The sequence below is a fragment of the Megalopta genalis genome, unplaced genomic scaffold (assembly GCF_051020955.1).
Source record: "Megalopta genalis isolate 19385.01 unplaced genomic scaffold, iyMegGena1_principal scaffold0155, whole genome shotgun sequence".
NCBI classification, from domain to species: domain Eukaryota; kingdom Metazoa; phylum Arthropoda; class Insecta; order Hymenoptera; family Halictidae; genus Megalopta; species Megalopta genalis.
Window position 1 is genome coordinate 1 of NW_027476224.1, and position 7,500 is coordinate 7,500.

Here is a 7,500-nt window from a genome sequence, read left to right on the forward strand (position 1 = left end):
ATCGATTATTCCGATCTAGAAAGAGACAGAGACAGTCGATCCGCGTTATGTTAAATATTTCAAGGTTCCCGATTCCACAAAATTATAAAAAGTATACGGCTGTGTAGCGGGGATCAAAACGAGTAATTTCGTGTATAAAGTTTAATTAATCTCCCAATAGTTTGCCGGGAAACATCGATTATTCCGATCTAGAAAGAGACAGAGACAGTCGATCCGCGTTATGTTAAATATTTCAAGGTTCCCGATTCCACAAAATTATAAAAAGTATACGGCTGTGTAGCGGGGATCAAAACGAGTAATTTCATGTATAAAGTTTAATTAAACTCCCAATAGTTTGCCGGGAAACATCGATTATTCCGATCTAGAAAGAGACAGAGACAGTCGATCCGCGTTATGTTAAATATTTCAAGGTTACCGATTCCACAAAATTATAAAAAGTATACGGCTGTGTAGCGGGGATCAAAACGAGTAATTTCGTGTATAAAGTATAATTAATATCCCATTAGTTTGCCGGGAAACATCGATTATTCCGATCTAGAAAGAGACAGAGACAGTCGATCCGCGTTATGTTAAATATTTCAAGGTTCCCGATTCCACAAAATTATAAAAAGTATACGGCTGTGTAGCGGGGATCAAAACGAGTAATTTCGTGTATAAAGTTTAATTAATATCCCATTACATTGCCGGGAAACATCAATACTTCGATCGCGCGAGAGAGACAGAGAAACGAACAGTCTTTTTTTCGATTTACGGCTAAAATAAATTTTTCTCATTTTATTCAATAACATATTCTTGCTTAGATAACTTTTTTACATAGGGATTAAGCATTTAGAACGATATAATGTTTAAAATAAGGGCACTTTACTCTTGACATTTTACGGTTTTTTCAATTTTCTGAAAAATCCTACCATTAGATTTTTTTAAAAATACGATATTCTTGCTTAACTAACGTTTCTACATAGGGATTAAGCATTTAGAACGAAATCTAATGTCAGAAAATGGCACTTTACTCTTGACATTTTTCGGTTTTTTCAATTTTCTGGAAAATCCTATCATTAGATTTTTTTAAAAATACGATGTTCTTGCTTAACTAACGTTTTTACATAGGGATTAAGCATTTAGAACGATATAATGTTTAAAATAAGGGCACTTTACTCTTGACATTTTACGGTTTTTTCAATTTTCTGAAAAATCCTACCATTAGATTTTTTTAAAAATACGATATTCTTGCTTAACTAACGTTTCTACATAGGGATTAAGCATTTAGAACGAAATCTAATGTCAGAAAATGGCACTTTACTCTTGACATTTTTCGGTTTTTTCAATTTTCTGGAAAATCCTATCATTAGATTTTTTTTAAAATACGATATTCTTGCTTAACTAACGTTTTTACATAGGGATTAAGCATTTAGAACGAAATCTAATGTAGGAAAATGGTACTTTACTCTTGATCGGTACGTTGGGACTTAGAAAATATTCGGGCGTACGCGGCGCGCTCGGCGCTTCGAACAGCTCCGGTGTCCCCATTATTTTCGATTTACGGCTAAAATAAATTTTTCTCATTTTATTCAATAACATATTCTTGCTTAGATAACTTTTTTACATAGGGATTAAGCATTTAGAACGATATAATGTTTAAAATAAGGGCACTTTACTCTTGACATTTTACGGTTTTTTCAATTTTCTGAAAAATCCTATCATTAGATTTTTTTAAAAATACGATATTCTTGCTTAACTAACGTTTCTACATAGGGATTAAGCATTTAGAACGAAATCTAATGTCAGAAAATGGCACTTTACTCTTGACATTTTTCGGTTTTTTTCAATTTTCTGGAAAATCCTATCATTAGATTTTTTTTAAAATACGATATTCTTGCTTAACTAACGTTTTTACATAGGGATTAAGCATTTAGAACGAAATCTAATGTAGGAAAATGGTACTTTACTCTTGACCGGTACGTTGGGACTTTGAAAATATTCGGGCGTTCCAATCGCTCGTCTGTTGCATCATAGCGCGTCTCGGCGCAATCGACCGATTCGCTCGACCCATTATTTTCGATTTACGGCTAAAATAAATTTTTCTCATTTTATTCAATAACATATTCTTGCTTAGATAACTTTTTTACATAGGGATTAAGCATTTAGAACGATATAATGTTTAAAATAAGGGCACTTTACTCTTGACATTTTACGGTTTTTTCAATTTTCTGAAAAATCCTATCATTAGATTTTTTTAAAAATACGATAATCTTGCATAACTAACGTTTCTACATAGGGATTAAGCATTTAGAACGAAATCTAATGTCAGAAAATGGCACTTTACTCTTGACATTTTTCGGTTTTTTCAATTTTCTGGAAAATCCTATCATTAGATTTTTTTTAAATACGATATTCTTGCTTAACTAACGTTTTTACATAGGGATTAAGCATTTAGAACGAAATCTAATGTAGGAAAATGGTACTTTACTCTTGATCGGTACGTTGGGACTTAGAAAATATTCGGGCGTACGCGGCGCGCTCGGCGCTTCGAACAGCTCCGGTGTCCCCATTATTTTCGATTTACGGCTAAAATAAATTTTTCTCATTTTATTCAATAACATATTCTTGCTTAGATAACTTTTTTACATAGGGATTAAGCATTTAGAACGATATAATGTTTAAAATAAGGGCACTTTACTCTTGACATTTTACGGTTTTTTCAATTTTATGAAAAATCCTATCATTAGATTTTTTAAAAATACGATATTCTTGCTTAACTAACGTTTCTACATAGGGATTAAGCATTTAGAACGAAATCTAATGTCAGAAAATGGCACTTTACTCTTGACATTTTTCGGTTTTTTCAATTTTCTGGAAAATCCTATCATTAGATTTTTTTAAAAATACGATATTCTTGCTTAACTAACGTTTTTACATAGGGATTAAGCATTTAGAACGAAATCTAATGTAGGAAAATGGTACTTTACTCTTGATCGGTACGTTGGGACTTAGAAAATATTCGGCCGTACGCGGCGCGTCTCGGCGCTTCGAACAGCTCCGGTGTCCCCATTATTTTCGATTTACGGCTAAAATAAATTTTTCTAATTTTTTTCAATTACATATTCTTGCTTAAATAACTTTTTTACATAGGGATTAAGCATTTAGAACGACATGTTGTTTAAAATAATGGTACTTTACTCTTGTGATTTTTCGGTTTTTTTTGATTATTTTGAAAAATAAATTTTTGTAATTTTTTTAAATACGATATTCGTGATCAGTGAACGATTTCACATATGGATTAAGCATTTAGAATCGTGCGGACGCGTTATTAAAAAAGTTTACTCGATGCGATGGGACTTTAAAAGTTTGTGAAAATTTTCATATTGGGAAAAAAATGTGTAATTTTTGTCTAGTTTACGGTAGTGTAATTTATTTTAATGTTTACTATAAAAATTTTTTTCGTTCGTTCACGCGCTATGTTACAACAGCACGGCCGGGCGGTCTGTTGCCGCAGCGGTTTACACTCATAAGCGCGCGTGCTATTCGGCCGGCGGCGCCGGCGTCCTTGCCGGCCGTTCGGTATCTATAAGAGATACACGGTCCGTGCGAGGCGGACGGAGCAGAGCGGGTTTTGGGCCAATTCTACGATCTCGGTCGAGAAGCTGTCTCAGAGCTCCTTCGGGGCTTCGGTCCTGACTGTTTCGTGCCGTTTACGTTACGGACTTTTCTCCACACAGCGTGGCCACGGGTCGGTGTCTTTGACCGAATGGCCCATATGTGGCAAGCCCTACGGGGTTGGTTACCCGTATGCACTTTGTATGTATACTCGTACTCACTGAGCAATCGACTCTTCTGTCCGAGCGATGGAAAAATTTTTTAAATGCATCTGTAAGATTTGGAAGCAAATCGTACCAATTGAAAACTGTGGCTAAAATGAATAGCCCAGTGGAGAGAGAAAACTATCAAAAAACTGATTTTTTAAATCAAGAGGTGTCAGAAATCGAAATGCCTAGCGCGAGCGGAAGAACACGCTTTCTCGCCAGTCCAGCATGTGTCCTGTCCGTTCTTCCTCGGCTTGCCGATTTTGCCCAGATCAGAGGTTTCGTGCTTCCGGCGGTCAGAAGATCAGCGTGAGCGTACGCGCTTCCACGACTATGGCATCACCCATGTACTTTTTCCTTTGAATATATTTGAGTACATAAAAAATATTAAAACATATAGAGAGAACTGTGTCTTGGATCTTAAAAATTTGTCAATAGCGATGATATATTATTACTTAACTTGAAGTATTTGTACGTTTTAGCTGGGACGTACATTTATCTTACAAGATGTTAATAGCGAGACTCTTGAAGATAAAATTATCTTGTGATTTTATGAAGGCAAAGATAGAAACGTACGAAGCTGGCGTACGTAGAAAAATGTGATTTTATGATAGAACAAAAATATAATACGTACGTTTTTGGGCGTACGGTAAAATATCTGTATGGTAGAAAAATGAAAGAAATTGAGCGTTAAAGAAGATATGTTACAAGCGCGGAATGTGGCAAAACTTGTACATATTTGAAAGAGAAAAATGGTGTGTCGACCTGACATATATATATGAAACAGGCGACGATGGAAAAGGATTTAAATTTTGTCCATTTTATATATACATATTGTATAGTTCCCTGGTTGATCCTGCCAGTAGTCATATGCTTGTCTCAAAGATTAAGCCATGCATGTCTCAGTACATGCCGTATTAAGGTGAAACCGCGAATGGCTCATTAAATCAGTTATGGTTTCTTAGATCGTACTAAAATTTACTTGGATAACTGTGGTAATTCTAGAGCTAATACATGCAAAACAGAGTTCCGACCAGAGATGGTAGGAACGCTTTTATTAGATCAAAACCAATCGGTGGCGGGTGTTTACACTCGTCCATCGTTTGCTTTGGTGACTCTGAATAACTTTGTGCTGATCGCATGGTCTTATAGCACCGGCGACGCATCTTTCAAATGTCTGCCTTATCAACTGTCGATGGTAGGTTCTGCGCCTACCATGGTTGTAACGGGTAACGGGGAATCAGGGTTCGATTCCGGAGAGGGAGCCTGAGAAACGGCTACCACATCCAAGGAAGGCAGCAGGCGCGCAAATTACCCACTCCCGGCACGGGGAGGTAGTGACGAAAAATAACGATACGGGACTCATCCGAGGCCCCGTAATCGGAATGAGTACACTTTAAATCCTTTAACGAGGATCCATTGGAGGGCAAGTCTGGTGCCAGCAGCCGCGGTAATTCCAGCTCCAATAGCGTATATTAAAGTTGTTGCGGTTAAAAAGCTCGTAGTTGAATCTGTGTGTCACAGTGTCGGTTCATCGCTCGCGGTGTTTAACTGGCATTATGTGGTACGTCCTACCGGTGGGCTTTGCTCTTCACGGGGCGGTCCAACTAATATCCCATCGCGGTGCTCTTCACTGAGTGTCGAGGTGGGCCGGTACGTTTACTTTGAACAAATTAGAGTGCTCAAAGCAGGCTACCTTCGCCTGAATACTGTGTGCATGGAATAATGGAATAGGACCTCGGTTCTATTTTGTTGGTTTTCGGAACCCCGAGGTAATGATTAATAGGGACAGATGGGGGCATTCGTATTGCGACGTTAGAGGTGAAATTCTTGGATCGTCGCAAGACGGACAGAAGCGAAAGCATTTGCCAAAAATGTTTTCATTAATCAAGAACGAAAGTTAGAGGTTCGAAGGCGATCAGATACCGCCCTAGTTCTAACCATAAACGATGCCAGCTAAGCGATCCGCCGAAGTTCCTACGATGACTCGGCGGGCAGCTTCCGGGAAACCAAAGCTTTTGGGTTCCGGGGGAAGTATGGTTGCAAAGCTGAAACTTAAAGGAATTGACGGAAGGGCACCACCAGGAGTGGAGCCTGCGGCTTAATTTGACTCAACACGGGAAACCTCACCAGGCCCGGACACCGGAAGGATTGACAGATTGATAGCTCTTTCTTGATTCGGTGGGTGGTGGTGCATGGCCGTTCTTAGTTGGTGGAGCGATTTGTCTGGTTAATTCCGATAACGAACGAGACTCTAGCCTGCTAAATAGACGTAATTATGGTATCTCGAAGGCTCTCGGCTTCTGCCGGTGGGGTTTTTACTACCAACGTACAAACAAATCTTCTTAGAGGGACAGGCGGCTTCTAGCCGCACGAGATTGAGCAATAACAGGTCTGTGATGCCCTTAGATGTTCTGGGCCGCACGCGCGCTACACTGAAGGAATCAGCGTGTGTTCCCTGGCCGAAAGGCCGGGTAACCCGCTGAACCTCCTTCGTGCTAGGGATTGGGGCTTGCAATTATTCCCCATGAACGAGGAATTCCCAGTAAGCGCGAGTCATAAGCTCGCGTTGATTACGTCCCTGCCCTTTGTACACACCGCCCGTCGCTACTACCGATTGAATGATTTAGTGAGGTCTTCGGACTGGTGCGCGGCAATGTTTCGGCATTGCCGATGATGCCGGGAAGATGACCAAACTTGATTATTTAGAGGAAGTAAAAGTCGTAACAAGGTTTCCGTAGGTGAACCTGCGGAAGGATCATTACAATGTTCCAATATATCTCAAAGAGAGAGGAGAGGAGGAGAGAAAATGAATTCGATTAGTTTTGTGGATAAGAATTCATATAAAAAAAAAAGATATTGTTGAGCCCGCCAGATCATTCGTGCGTGATTTACACGGCCAGACGTGTGTACTACACGTATTAGGCCTTTGATCTGCGTTGCGTAGGCCACAACAAATCTTTCAAAGAGAGAGAGATATATGTGTTGTTGGGGTTTGTGATTATGAAGGTGCCCCAACGCACAAAAATATATAAAAATGTACAAAGTTGGGATGTGGTGTGGTGGAGAAGAGTTGGGCCCGACCAGATCATTCGTGCGTGATTTACACGGCAGACGTGTGTACTACACGTATTAGGCCTTTGATCTGCGTTGCGTAGGCCATCTTCCTTCCAAGACACACACGTGTTGGGGTTTGTGTGATTTTATGATAGTGCCTCAACACGGAAAAATAAGCGTACGAGAAGAGTTGGGCCCGACCAGATCATTCGTGCGTGATTTATACACGGCCAGACGCGTATTATATTACACGTATTAGGCCTTTGATCTGCGTTGCGTAGGCCATCTTCTCGATAGAGAGAAAGCCAATGTATTCTTTTTTCTTTCTTTACACACACACACACACAGTTGTAGTAGGACAGGGAGGGATGCGAGCGTGCTAATCACGCTTCCTCAAGTCTTCGCTGTGGTGTAAAAAAAAAAAAGAAAAAAAGGAATCGTTGGGAAAGTCCAAAGGACGAAAATATCGGGCAGTCTGAAGATAACTTAATGCTCGTTTACATTGGTATCAAGAGAGACCGGCTTGTGTAGCTCGTTTCAATGCTGTGTCGTTGTCATTGACACCCTACTCTGTTGCGCGCTAGTGGCAGCATGAGCGTGGGACGTATATATATATGACACCCAGCTAGAGCCGGCCGTGAGT

At 39.7% G+C, this 7,500-nt stretch overlaps 1 non-coding gene across 1 annotated transcript; it reads left to right on the forward strand.

Moving 5' to 3' along the window:
- Window positions 1–4,643: 4,643 nt before the first annotated feature.
- LOC143262627 (small subunit ribosomal RNA) lies at window positions 4,644–6,564 on the forward strand. The gene has a single exon (XR_013036372.1). It is a non-coding gene; the product is annotated as a small subunit ribosomal RNA (ribosomal RNA).
- The last annotated feature ends 936 nt before the right edge of the window (window positions 6,565–7,500 follow it).